Source organism: Lycium barbarum, chromosome 5 (assembly GCF_019175385.1).
Source record: "Lycium barbarum isolate Lr01 chromosome 5, ASM1917538v2, whole genome shotgun sequence".
NCBI lineage: Eukaryota > Viridiplantae > Streptophyta > Magnoliopsida > Solanales > Solanaceae > Lycium > Lycium barbarum.
Window position 1 is genome coordinate 3,160,446 of NC_083341.1, and position 15,734 is coordinate 3,176,179.

General features: G+C 34.0%; 1 long non-coding RNA gene across 1 annotated transcript; it reads left to right on the forward strand.

Moving 5' to 3' along the window:
* The first annotated feature begins 5,717 nt into the window (after nucleotides 1-5,717).
* On the forward strand, nucleotides 5,718-8,911 carry LOC132642196 (uncharacterized). The gene is made up of 2 exons (XR_009583066.1): nucleotides 5,718-6,077; nucleotides 8,570-8,911. It is a non-coding gene; the product is annotated as an uncharacterized LOC132642196 (long non-coding RNA).
* The last annotated feature ends 6,823 nt before the right edge of the window (nucleotides 8,912-15,734 follow it).

Sequence of the window (15,734 nt, forward strand, 5' to 3'; positions counted from 1 at the left end):
GTAATGATAGCCTCAGCGGTGCGGAGATGAAATGTGTGCGTCTCCGGTCGCCACCTCTCAATCAAGGCCGTCACTAGCGACCTATCGTGCTGTACCCGACCAACTTCAACGCACCGGTAGATACCGCCCCGACGTAGTACATGCAGGACACGAGGATGTGGGGGCGAGCAGCTAAGATCCCCCATGCTGAGTCCCCTAATCGGGGTACGGACCTGAGCCTCAAGCTGTAGGTCGGATGTCCATATATGCTGCGACCTATGCTCCGGCTGAAGATATAGCACCTCTCGGTCGAAGGGCCCCGGATCAAGAGGGTGGTGATCCATCTATTTTACGTATTTTAAATCAATCATTACCAAGTAATATTAGTTATGTAATCTTTTATCGAAAATTATATTAAGGATTGTGGTGATCCATCTGTTTTACGCATTTTAAATCAATCATTAATAAGTAATATTAGTTATGTAATCTTTTATCAAAATTATATTAAGGATTGTGGTGATCCATCTGTTTTGCGCATTTTAAATCAATCATTAACAAGTAGTATTAGTTATGTAATCTTTTATCGAAAATTATATTAAGGGTTTTCAATCCTAAACTACGGGTTATCGATCCTAAACTAAGGGTTTTCAATCCTAAAATATAAAGATTAATAATTAATAAGTCAAATAATTAACAATTAGCTAGCAAACAATTAATAACTAACTAATCAAACAATTAACAAATTATTATCCTATATTTAATAAATAAACAATTAACTAACTAATCAAACAATTAACAAATTATTATCCTATATTTAATAAATAAACAATTAACTAACTAATCAAACAATTAACAAATTATTAACAAATAAACAATTGGCTTAACAAAAACTAAATAAATAATTAGCTAGTCTAACAATTGAAATAGCTAATTTAACAATTAACAAATACTTAAGTCGCTAATCTAACAATTAACACTTAAGTCGCTAATCTAACAATTAACAAATACTAAATAAATAATTAATAAATCATTAACTAATTAACAACAAATAAAAAAAATAAAAAAAGGGGCAGTCCCAAACTGCCCCAAAAATGCAAAGAAAAAAAAAGCGCAATTTTTTTCTTTCGAAATCCGCAACAACTACACAATGATCATGCTTAGGGTAATAATATATTTAACAATGTAATAGAAAATTCATAATGAAATACCTACATTGAAGCTTTTTTTGAGTTTTCCAAATGAGTTATACGCCATTCTATTTCGAAATCCAACCTTAGAAACTTGCTACACTTCAATATACCAAAAACATTGACTTTCGGGTTGAAAAACAACATGAAAATGACGTTTTTAGGGGTTGGGGACCACTAAATCTCCCTTTAATGGCGGGTCTTTTTTTTTTTTTTTTGAAACTGGGACCGTTGTGGGGAAGGAGGGTCTGGTCGAGCTTAGTTATGTGTTTTTTTTTTTGTGCTATTTTGATTCTAACTTTTTATTTTTTTAATCCACAAAAGTGACTCCTAGTCGTAGCTGTCAAGTAAAAACTCACATGACATTGTGACTTTACATATTCTACTATCTAATGAAAGGGTATAAGCCGGCGGCAGGTCAACATGCCTGCTTGCTGCATTGGGGTACTTTCGTCATTTAATATGTTTTTAGTATTTTTGATTGGCTTGATTTGTACATGTATTATAACTGATTTGTTAGTTTTGACAATTTTATCCTTTGCGGGTCCAGTCTATCACACCGACACATCACTTTATGTGTGCACATGTGATTGCCACCGTTTTGCTATGTGGGTCCTTTTATGTCTTTTCATTCTACACCTTTTGGGTTCTCTGCATCGTTTATTTTCTTTTGAAAACTTTGATTCTCCACCTTAAAAATAGGCCTGACTTATTCATTTTCTTTATCTGTAATTTTATTAAGCTGAACATACAATATTACTTAGAATACACAACATTGGTGCATTTAAGGAAAATAAATTTAAGTAACTTAAAGTTACTGATGTAAGTTCTTGTCTAACCTTTTTCTTTCCTGAATAATCTAAAATACTCACAGTCAAATTAAATTAAATTAAATAGCTTGAACAAAGATTCAACATTTATTATTAGTTAAAAAGTTCAATTGACTGTTTTAAGTAATTTCAAGAAAGTAAATTCATATAAAAATCTGGTTACAATTTCACTTTAGGTACACTTTATTATTTTGGATTTTTCTTCTTTTTGAAAATTAATTCCTCACTTTGGTTTATCCGAATTTTCTAAAATTATCGTGTTAGACAAGGGTAATTGAGATGTTTCGATTGGTTCTAAGTAGCATATATGCAAAACATACTCAATAATCACATATTGGGCTCGTGCTCAGCACGAGCGTTAGTCGTCTAGTATATCTAATAAATGGACTAAAATTGACCAAAATCTTTTTCTTTAATTTTTCTATGTATATCCAAATACTTTTCTTTATTTTTAGACATAAATAATGAATAAATAGGAGTTAATATCATTCCAATTGCCATTACAAAAGTATTTAGTATTTTTGGAATTAAAAAATATTTTTGGCCGGTAATTATTCCCAAAAATACTATCAATTCGGCAACAAAACCACTCATACTTGGTAATGCAAGGGAAGCTATGGAAAAACTACTGAACATCATGAGCATTTTTGGCATTGGAATAGCTATTCCGCCCATTTCGTCAAGATAAACAATGCGAATTCTATCATAAGTCATCCCCGCCAAAAAAAAAGTGCAGCACCAATATATCCATGAGAGATTATTTGTAGAAGGGCTCCATTAAATGAGGAGTGGGGATATTTGATGGTTTTTTGGGAAGCCACATGGGTGGAGCTAAAATTCTAATTACGAGTTTGGTAAAGTCCGGGGTGGAGCTAGAAGCGGATGTAATTGGGTTCGATTGAACTCAGTAGTTTTAGTTCAAACCCAGTAATATTAGTATTAATAAATTTACTAAATATGTACAAAAATTAAATTCAGAAATTGTGAAATACCGATCTCACAACGACGGAAATCTAAAAAAATATATTATATATTCATATAAATTACCGACCTCAGGAGGTCGGTAAACTCATATCATTATATTATTAATATAATTTACCGACCTAATGAGGTCCGTGCTTTATCTAATTAATACCCGACTTAAAAAACATTACCGAGCCACTATTTTCCGACCTAATTTTGAGGTCGGAAATTGCCATCTTTTAGGTCAGAAAATTCTATTTTTTTAGTAGTGTTACTAACATCTGATGTTTACTATCCTTGAATTTACAACTCATAAGGTTCAAATTCCGGCTCCGCCTCATAGAACCCAGTATCTTTGGCTAAAGGTCCATATTTGTATTAAAAAATTCACTTAATCCATAACCCAATAATCGTCCTTTCTAGAATGCAGAACCAAAAAATTCAAAATTCAGAATCCGTCGGCGTAATTTCCTTAGCTCACTAGACAAAGTAATAAGCTGTTGTGGCGACTTCTCAAACAAGGTTAATTAATTTACAAATAGTTTCCTCAAGTTAGCAAGAAAATTAGTATAGACAAAAAAATAGGTTTTACTCCACGAAGCTTAGGCCATACGTAAAAATTCAAGAAAATCGACACGATAAAACAAACTTTTATGTGCATTATGAAACGCAACAACAAAGTATTGGTCAAATTTATGTTGTCAAACTCTTCATGCATCCAGAGATTTTATTTAAGATGATTAAACACGAAATGTGCTAAAGAAAGAAAATGAATTGAGAAATTTCAAACTTGTTCATCAATTTAGTAGTACTCTTTTTTGGTTTATTACTCATTTTGGTTTACTAGAAGGCATGCATCATCTACGTCACTAATACCAAAAAAAAAAAAAAAAAAGGATTACTCTATGTGGTCGTTTGGTTTGAGGTCAAAATAGTCCCGGGATTACAATCCCGGGACTAATTTATACCATCTGTTGGTACTATTTTATACCATCTGAAAGATGGTATAAAATAATCCCAGTATAAGTGGGTTAAGAAGGTATAAGTTGAGTTATTCCAGCACTAATTTTTATACCACGTTTGGTACAAGGTATAAAATAATCCCGGGATAAATCTATACCTTATACCAAACGTGGTATAAAAATTAGTACCGGCATAACCCATGTTATACCTTAAACCAAACGACCACTATGAGTATGACTAGTGGCATTGTCCGTTTCTATTGGCCGCCACTTTTGTCAGAATTATCAGGTATGGGTTGTGAATAATAGATTTAATTTTAATCTCTTTATTCGATTCTGGGAAATATAAATTGATTTAAAGGAAAAAACTCAAATATGCCATTGAGCTATTCGAAATGTCTCATTAATGCCTCTCGTTAATAGCTGGGTTCATTTATGTCATCGCCGTGATCAGGGGCGGAGCCACATACGACTAAGGGGGTTCGCCGAACCCCCTTCGGGGAAAAATTAAACTGTTTATACATGGTTAAAATTATTTTTTATGTATAGATAGTAGATGTTGAACTCCTTTGGACTTCTTCGTGTGTTTACTTCTTCAAATTTTGAACCCCTTATCGTAAATCCTGACTCCACCATTGGCCGTGATACCATTGGTTCATTTGTACGTGCCACTAACTACCAGCTTAGCCCTACTACCAAGGGCGGAGTCCGAACCCCCTTCGGCGAAAAATTATACTGTTGGTTAGCATTGTTTTATGTATATTTAGTAGCTGTTGAACCACCCCCCCCCCCCTCCCCCCGATTTTTCGTGTGTTCACTTTTACAAATTTTGAACCCCCTTAGTGAAAATCCTGGTTCTGCCACTGCCTACGACTGCCATATTTTGCCTATGACATTATCTAAACCCTACAATACTTACCGGCCCCACCCCTGTCATCCCTTTTTACGAGTGGCATATGTAAGCCATTTCGTTAAGTTCAGTGACATATTTGAGCATTTTCCCAATCTCTTATAATACACAAATTTCACTATGAAAGACATACATACTCTTAACTCACACACTGAGACCCAACTATGCCTCATTAGTGTACTCTCTTTTAAACTCGTCTCTTTTTTTTCTTAAAAAAATTTTATGTGCTTTTTAAAGAGCCATAAAGTACTTGAAAATTGTGAATGATGTCGAATAAGATTAGATTCATAATTCAATTAAATAATAGAGTAAGATAGTTTTTCCATAAAAAAATAATAATGTTATTAGTATAAGGGACAAACTTGTCCTCATAAGTTTGTTACATGAAATTATAAGTTTAATACATAACGTTAGTAAATATGGAGGTATATCACTACTAAAAAAATAGGTTTTACCGACCTCAAAAAACCGACCTCAGTTGAGGTCGGAAAAAAATCAACCTCATGAGGTCGGTAAAGTCGTAATATTTATTTTTTAATTTTTTTTTAAAATAAACCGACCTCATGAGGTCGGTAATATTATACCAAAATTTGAAAAAATAATGTACCGACCTCACTAGGTCGGAAATTTATTTGATGATAAATATTATAACTTTATTTTTAATTTAAAAGAATACCGACCTCACGAGGTCGGTATTATTTTAAACAAAAAATAAAATTATTAAATATACAGACCTCATGAGGTCGGTATATTTTATCAAAAAATAATTATTTAAGTTCGATAAATATAATTACAAAATAAAAATCTTATCACTTAATTTATTAACCCTGTGTTCCTTTACCCCATTTTTACTTTTCAGTAAAAATTTAAAATCCCCCACCCCCCGTCTCCCGCCCACTCCTCTCTCTCTCCTCCTTTCACCACCACCACCGTATCCTCACCACATCGCCGTACCTTCGCCGCTAGACAGCTCCGCCGCCAGCCATCTTACTTGTTGAAGAAAAGGAGCAAAAGATTCAAGCTTCCTTTCAGTTCAATTTCAGGTCATTGCTGACGGCTGGTTCCAAATCCAAAACCCTAAGCTCTTTGTTCCGTTCCTCTACTAAATTATCAAAACAATAGAAATCCGCTACTACACCTTCAACTGCCCAAAAACAATATGTATCTTCCATTAACTCAACATCTAATGTTTCTTCTAAGCCTCTCAGTGAAATAATAGCCGAATGCATCAACTTTAATGACTCTGGTAAGCTCACTTTTCAATTCTTTTTTCCTTTATAAGTAGAAACACTTAAAATTGATTAATAATTTGTGTTCAAGATTTAAAATTGGTAGTTGACTGTTGTCTCATACTAGTAGTTGTAGAATTACCCTTGTAGTTTCTTGTACTTCAATTATCGTAATATTTTGTTGTAGTTATTTCTTTTAAGAATGCTTGAACTTTAATGACACTGATAAGCACACTTTCCAATTCCTTTTTTGCTGTAACATTATAAGGAGAAACACTTAAATTGATTAATTATTTGTGTTAAAGATTTTAAATTGGTAGTTGAGTGTTGTCTCGCTTATCCGATGATATTAGTAGTTGTAGTATTACCCTTTTAGTTTTTTGTTATGCTCACTTTCCATTTTATTTTATTTTTTTGCTGGAAGAGTATAACGAAAAACACTTAAAATTGATTAATTATTTGAGTTAAAGATTTGATTTTGATAGTTGAGTGTTGTCTCGCTTATATGATGATACTAGTAGTAGTTGTAGTATTACCCTTGAAGTTTCTTGTTATTCGATTTTTGTTAAGCTCACTTAGGGTGTGTTTGGTACGAAGGAAAGTGTTTTCATGGAAAATATTTTGTAATGGGATAACCCCCTAATCCCTGTAACCAAGTGGCCCCTAAGTCTTAGATAAGTTAAAACCTGAGGAAGAACAACTAATAAATATTAACTTCTCTTTGGTTATTCTTTTGTTGACTCTTTTGATTGTGTTTTTTACTTTGCTATACTGAGTGGACTTAGTTGTTCAAATTAGAGAAGAGTTGTTTAATATTAATGCACATTATGATAGATGCCATCATATTGGTACGACATCATGCTTTGCTTATTGTACTTAGGACAATGTTAGTTTGGTAGAGCAATAGTGAAGAGGCTCTCCAGCTTTCCTGCGACTTCTACTTTCTTTGGCTTGGATTTGGGAATTTTTGTTGTGTACACAGTTGTTCTACCACGTAGAAGATGATGTTACCTTCCTCTGCTAAATGTATATTGAAATGGTAGAAGTATCTGTCAATATGTCTTTTTTCATTCCTTCTTGAGTCCTGATTTTGGAGTGGGGCTATCTTCGAACTTCAATAATTCATGTTGTGACCTTTGAAGTCTTAATAATAGTTCGAGAACTCCTAAATGGGTCACCACAAATTTTTAATTGCCAGATCGAAAAATTTTGCCACAATGTCTAAAATGTCATTCCCCACTTTGGAGTTTGAATCTTCCTCTGTCTTAGGAATTCTTTTATGATATTTGATAGCAAAATCATGCCTGCGCCTTAAAGGCTTAAACTCACTGCCCATCATAGTCAATATATGACTTTATCTGCAGTCAATATAATTTAGATACGATCTTATTATGGTGCCAATTATTGTTTACGGCTACTCAGCTATACGATTAGACCATCAATAGATACATGTAGTATTTTGTCTTGTACGGTTGTACGTATACTTGTACGTTGGTTCTTGAGGGGTACGGTACGGCAGAAACAAAAGATGCTGGAATGAAAGAGTAAACTGACTTGGCAGCTACTCCATAAATATATAAACAGAAAAGCAGAATCTTATACTTTTGCATCTGATGGTACTTTTCTCCCACCTTAATGTTATAATTATTGAAGTTCCTTTAGAAAAAGATTAGTTCTATTGTTTCTGCTCTTTCTTGTGAATTCTTTCTCTTCTTGCTAGGTATTTTGGAATATGATGCACCTGAATGCATCTGTTGTTGATCTCTTTAAAAATACAAATTATTTATGTCATTGCCTTTCCAAGATAAGGCACGTATAAGTAAATTGAAAAACTTTGTGCAAGTTAGTACATTGGAAAAATGTTCAATTTACCAGTTGTTAAAAAAAAAAAGTACAGTGGAAAAATGCATGGTTAGACTCAAAGTTTAGAATTGATTGCAACTATCTGCTTAGCGAAATGTTGCCTTGATGAGAATTCGCCAATTGGTGTTTGTTTATAGTGTAAACTGCAAAGGGACTACAAAATTGGTTTAATTTTTAAAAAATGGAATGGTTGTTGCTGAATAGGCGGGCTACTTTGATTAAGGTTTTACCACTCTTTTTGATTTGAGCTTATGACTACAGTGGCGGAGCTAGCATATTAAATTCGGGATATAGCTTTCTGTTGACTAGTTTACCATTGTAATGTGGATGACCAGTAATGTTGTTGCATCCATTGCTCTTATATGAAGAAGTAGTATGATATATTTTTCACTTATTGTTCCTGCAGTATCTCTATCACCCAAAAAGATTAGTGGCGTTGTTCATGTTACAAGCTTTAGGTTCTCGTATTTAGAAGATTGAAATCTGAATATTCAATATGAGATGATAGAAACTCACTTTACTACTTGTTCACCTAGTGCATTAGTATAGATCAAAATGGTGTTCTCCGTGGCATTTTAGATCTGTATACTTGCGATGTTTTTCTACAATATTATCATCTTTTGACATAGTTATTTTATTATTTTAGGTCATGCAGTATGAAGTTCAAAAATTTCCCTTGTGGAAGATTTCACTATGATGAAGAGTTTGGAAAATTATTTGAAGACATTAATCGGTAGGACTAGTTATTTATTTCAAACAAGATCATTTTATTTTTTTAGGTTGTGACATTGATATTTTGGATTAGTACTTTCTTTTATTTGTTTAGATTTAATAAGATATTTTTTTAATGAATTAATTGTCTTTTAGCACTTTCCAATCTTTCGTTGCTTCTAGCCCACTACGAGCTCCCTTATACTAGTAATTGTATTTTCTGAATGTAGTAGCTTAATGTTTTATGTATTTATAGTAGTTTGGTGTATTGTTGGCAGCTATTTGAGCCGGTTTAATTTGAAAGTAAAATTATTTTCATCTTGACAGGTGGGCAGTTGGAATAATAGCTAGGTGCTACCATTTTTCTTGCAGAGTATCGACCTCATGAGGTCGGTTTTGGGCCCAGACACATAAAATACCGACCTCATGAGGTCTGTTTTAAGATATTTCCAGAAATTGCAAATTACCGACCTCATGAGGTCGGTTTTTTGCAAAGTTTTTCCAGAAATTTGCGAGGTCGGTTTTTTGCAAAATTTTTCCAGAAATTGCAAATTACCGACCTCATGAGGTCGGTTTTCTGCAAAATATTTCCAGAAATTGCAAATTACCGACCTCATGAGGTCGGTAAACTAATATCATTATATTATTAATATAATTTACCGACATAATGAGGTCGGTATTTCATATAATTAATATCCGACTAAAAAAAAATTACCGACCTCATGAGGTCGGTAAACTAATATCAATATATTATTAATATAATTTACCGACATAATGAGGTCGGTATTTCATATAATTAATATCCGACTAAAAAAGAATTACCGACCTCATGAGGTCGGTAAACTAATATCATTATATTATTAATAAAATTTATCGACACAATGAGGTCGGTATTTCATATAATTAATATCCGACTAAAAAAAAATTACTGACCTCATGAGGTCGGTTTTTGGCGACCTCATGAGGTCGGTAATATTTCCGACCCACTCTTTTCCGACCTAATTTTGAGGTCGGTTTTTGTCCAAAACCGACCTCATGAGGTCGGAAATTGCCCTTTTTTTTAGGTCGGAAAATGCAGTTTTTTTAGTAGTGTATATAGGAGTATGATTCTAAAAGGTTGAATGTCAGACATCAATAATAAACAAATTAATAACATAAGTTAGTATTGTTACCCAAGAGAATCATGTATTATAAGGGATTGGGAAAATGCTCAAACATGCCTCTGAACCTAACAAAATAGCTCATATATGTCACTAGTAAAAAGGGGTAAGAGTAGGTAAGGTCTTATTTGTTTTCATTAAGATTAAGACGTTTGAATCTTAATGCACATCTGAATGGTTAAGATATTGTCTCTAAATCTGAATACTGAATGATCTAGACTGTTTTTTTTGAAACATCTAAATGTCCATAATGTATTTATTTAAACATAATAAATACACAGGTTAAATAAAAAGTAACTAAATATTAGAAAATAAATATGAATTTAATAAAATAAAAATAATATTTGATAAAAAAATAAGTTCGCTAGTGATGGTGGAGTTGCTTTGTGGTGGTGATGGTGATAATGGTTGGTGCTAGTGGTTAGTAATGGTGGTGATGATAGTTGTGAGTGTGGAGGTGGTTGGTGTTGTAGTGATTGGCGCCATGTGGTAGTCAGTAGTGTTGGTGGAGCTAGTTGATGTTAGTAATTGACGATGTTGGTGGTGGTTGCAGAAGAATGTGGTGGTTGACAATGGTGTTGGTGGTAGTTAGCGGCGTGCTAGTTATGATGGTAGAGGTGGTTAGTAGTAAGGATTAGCTACAATGGTGGTAGTGACAGCGACGATGGTGGTTGCTGACGTAATTATAATAATGAAGGCTGGTAAGTGTGTTAGCGACTGACAATAGTGGTTGTCAACGGTGGTGGCTTCCAGTTGTGGTTGTGATGACAGAGGTGGTTGGAGGTGGCGGTGGTGGCTAGTGGTTGGAGGTGGCGGCGGTGGTTGTTGTGATGGCAGATGTGATTAGTGGTGGTGGGTGGAGTGGGGTTGGGTGGGGTGGGGGGTTGGGAGGGTGGTGATGGCGGTTGTGATGAATGAGGTAGTTAGAGGTGGTGGTGGTTTTGATGACAGAGGTGGTTAGTGAAGGGGGGGAGAGGGGATGGAGAGTGGGTAGAGGTGCGTGGGTGGGATTGGAGGGGTAAGGTAGGAGCTGGGAAAGTGGGAGTGGAGCTGGTGGTTGTGGACAGAGTGGTGGTAAAAAATAATCATACAAAAATACCTCTTAATGATATTAAGCTTTGATCAAGATCTTAACGATTAAAACCTATTCAAATCAAATAAGTGCTTAGATCTTAATGTAAACAAATGCACTTAATGACCTGTTGGAGTTTATGACATTTTATTATTTAAACTAGGGTGCGCGGCCCGTGCCAGCATGGAGGTCTAACTGGTATACAGTTAGCTTTATTTGCAAAACTCACTACTTAATTTTCAATCTGTGGGTATATGCCATAAGTTGTGAAACGCAAACATACGAATCAAACTTGCTACATATTAACAGCTTGATGCAGTCCTGTGCCAGCATGGGCCCATTAAGTATAAGAGATATGCATTATTTACATCACATAATTTCGAAAACTACTTAGAGGCTGTTATAAAATATATATGTGAATGTCCATATAGTCTAGGTTTTCCACATGTCCTAAATAAGAGTAGGTACATGTACATTTGGTGGCATGTATGAAATGAAGAAAATGAAGCAACACAAGTTTGATTTTAACTCTTGGTGTTGTCATTGATGACTTCATCAAGAGATTTACCATCTCTATAAATAGATGGTTAAGTTCTCAATTTGTTATGAGATATCAACAAGAAGTGAATACAATCTCTCTCTCATTTCTACAAAGTTATTAGTTTGCTTCTCTTGTTTATTTCCAATTATATAGTTTTATAACACGTTATCAGCACGAGACTCTGCCATATTGGTCATGTGCTTTAGAAAGATCGAAGCAACTCAAAATTCAGCCAATGATGAAATCCTTCTACTATTTATAAGATAAGTATTAATTACTTATGCTCTTTGGTTCCTTTGAGCTTGAATAAATATGCCCATCACCTATGATTATAATTACGTGTTTTAGTCTAGTGATGCAAGTACAGTTTTATTTGGATACAATCTCGTGAGATTGGAGAGAAATATATTCTCTATATTTTATATCTAATGGTGCTTCTTTTGATAAGGATGAGTCAAGGTCCTTATTGGTGGACAATTTCACCCCCAGTTACGTATCTATTTAATTCTTATGTGTAAGATGTGTGTATTGTGCTAGTGATCTGCAGGTGACATGGTGATACTCCTCAAAATATAGTCCTGCCATGCGTCAGCATGAGTTTGTCAGAATTGGGTATAAGGATGGCCCGGTACAAGAAATATAGCACCAAACATTCCAGCAAACTAGAGCCATGCTCATTGCTGGATGTGTTCCAGCTAGATTCTTTGAATTTTACATGAGGATGTCAAAAAAAAATAAAAAAATCAAACATCCTTTTTATAATCTAGCCATGTTCATCAGGTAACGTCTTTACCTTGTTTATTTTTTGTGGATTTATAACTTGATTATAAATATGAGCATATACAAGCTTACGCTCTGGCAGAAATTGAAGAAAGAAAATTAACCATCGGAAGTGGTAATATTTTGTTGGCTTTGTTGTGATTACAACTGAAGATGTGTTAGAAAAAAAAAATCTCTACATCATATGTATACCTCAATTTGCTCCTGAAGTAGCAGTATCTCAAAAGAGGTTATAAGTTATCACTATTTGATATGCTTAAGGCACGTTCAAATGATTATATTTCATTCCTGAAGAATGAGAAAATTTGATAAATGTTGCAAATACGTGTTCTTTCCCTGAAGTGAATGTAATAGTATGTAGTAAAGCCTATAAAAGTGCATTTGGTTGTGAAAATAATACGAATCATCTCCAGAAGAAGTAGAATAATTGAGAAGTAATATTCTGAATATTCTATGCTTTACTCCCGAAGTAGTAAACTCAGAAATCTACTCTAGAAGTAGCAAACTCAGAAATTTGTTTTCATGGTACCAGAAGTATTTAAGAAATATTTGATTATAAAAATTAATGATCAAAGGCTCCAGAAGAGCTAATTATTTATTTACAAGTATCATGACACTAGCAATGTCCAAATAATATCTGATTATGATAAAGAAATTGAAGTCTCTTGAAGATGTTATATATGATAATACCATTCATCGTAGATCGTAATTGGTACGATCGGAACACTGTAGTAGACCTGAAGTTTACTAACAACAAAAATGGTTATCATATTGAGACTACAAATGATCGGATTATTAAATATCTTCAAGTTACTATGGTTAAGAAATACACAAGTGAAATGTTACCCGAGCATGATGAGATCACATACCACAATAAACCAGAAGTTTATTGATATACAATTTCATGCAATAGTAAACCAGAAGTTTATCAAAAGAAATAGCACTCGTCATGGTAAACTTGAAGTTTACGGGTACAGATAATTTTATCAGTTGACAAGACCATTTTGATCGTCCTGATTTAAATCTGATGTGCTAATTGAGTATTAAAAACATATTGAAGAACTAGAAGATTCTTCAAGAATTTGTTTGTGTTGCTTGTTCTCATGATAAGTTGATTACACCAGCTAATATTGGGACTGAATCCCCAAAATTCTGAAAAATATAAAAGGTGAATGTGGGCCCCTTCACCTGTAATGTGATGTCTTAAATAGATGCATCTATGAGACGGTCACATGTATGTTTATTGTCAACTGACAGTTTGACATTTATGAAGTTGCTTGCTCAAAATGATTGAGTTAGAAGCACAATTTTCAGAATATGTAATCAAGACAATCATCTTGATAATGCTGGTTTATATCTAAGTTGGTTTGGCATTAGATGCCTCCATAATACAGCTAAACCATTGCTTATGAGAGCAGAGTTTCAGATGTTAGTCTGAGATATGATATATTGCATACAACAGCACTTGTATGCTTCAGATCAATAAATTTTGATAAATTCTCCCCTCATATTTGGTTCAGGGTCAGGAACTAGATATTTCCATCTTTTAGCATTTGATGTGTGGTACATGATTAATGGATATACCATGATACACACAGATGGATTTTCCCAAAGAAAATGGGGACATATGTCACTAAAATAAGGGGGAGAGAATAAGCAGCTAAGAAATATGTTGTGAATTATCATCAGTATGATCCTCAGATAATTCAAGTCAAATGCTGGAAGCATTTGCTGACCCAACTATTTCATATTTCATCTGCAAAATGCTCCTAATGTCCTTGAAGGACAGAGTCTACAACATGCATGGAGCATGGTAGACCAATCGGTTCCAAATATAATAATCCTTGAAAAAAAAAAGGAGGAGCAAATGATCATAATAAGGAGGCAAAGTGCTCTTGAAGAGCCGACGACATAACACTTCATGAAACCTTATGCGAGGTTCAGGTACCTGAAAATAATGAAGTGATGAGATCTCAGTAAGTTATGCCGAATTGCGAACCGATACAACATGATATCTTGTCGACAATATTTTGATACAATATAGCGCGCAATATTGTATAAGGTTGTGAGGATTTGATTTCTACGTCTCTTAAAGCATGTTGATGTGGAAATAATTACCAAGTAAAATGATGCATCTTGGTAAACGTAATGTTTATTGGGCCAGCAGTCCAAACATCAGAAAATATCACATTATTTATAATGATGGAAGTTGTCACAGCCTATATGGCTTACTTGACAAAATTTATATGAAAATTTCTGAAGGATTCAAAATGCCTGAAACATATACAAATTCTTGGGAAACTTGTTTAGAATCCTTAAATGGATTAAATAAATCAAGGCTGATGTACTGAAATCGCCTTAATGAATATTTATGGACGAAGGGTACAAATAAGATCATGTTTACCCTTATCTCTATATGATAATCAGAACCTTTCAAATTATTATGCAATTTGATGACTTGAATATTATTGGAGCTCTTGAAGAGCTTCCAAAAGCACTTGATTATATCTACTGAAATGAGAAAATTGAAATGGTCCTGAAGTACCATATATTTGTGCAGTTGATGCATTTATATATCTTGCTATAACTACAGACATGATATAATTTACTCCAACATGGAGTTATTGAAATAGATCAACTGCATATTGCAAATGAAAGCCCTAACATGAATGTATTTGTCCTAACCAATACTGTCAAGTGTTTTAGACATACAGGGCATTCATCTTATCGACATAAGAATTCAATCCAGATGTGTTATCTATTTCCATAAAGGATTATTGTCATGACAGTCAATTCATAGAAAGACAACAACAGATTATGAAGCAAGTCATGATGTACTTGTCCTGATTGCAACAATATTATACGGCGATGATGCAACTCTATCTGAGAAAGGAAGATGCAGATCATCAACCAGTTCGTCAAATGATCATTTGACAGCTCTGATAAAAGCTCTGTCAATCTCAAGATATGATAAGTTGGTATACAAGATTTGTCACATCATCGTCAAGAATTATGTGATGCTTTAATCAGGGGGAGCAAATACGCACTGTACTCTTTTTCCCTTGACCAAGGTTTTGTCCCATTTGGGTTTTCCTGGCAAGGTTTTTAATGAGGCAGCTCTCAAAGCGTATTACTAGATATGTGTACTCTTTTTCCTTCATTAGGACTTTTTCCCACGGGGTTTTTTTTCCTAATAAGGTTTTAACGAGGCACGTCATCTATTAATGGTTTAAACCAATCCGGGCGCAGGTGATATAACCGCCTTAGTGAATATTTGTTAAAGGAAGGCTATACAATTAATGCAATTTGCCCATGTGTTTTTATAAAGAAAGTAATATCAGAGTTTGTTGTACTTGCTGTATATGTTGACGACATAAACCTTATTGGAACTCCTGGAGAGCTCAAAAAGGCAATTGATTATTTAAAGAAGGAATTTGAGATGAAAGATCTTGGAAAGACAAAATTATGCCTTGGTTTGCAAATTGAACATTTGACAAATGACATTTTTGTCCATCAATCTGCATATACAGAGAAAGTGTTGAAACGA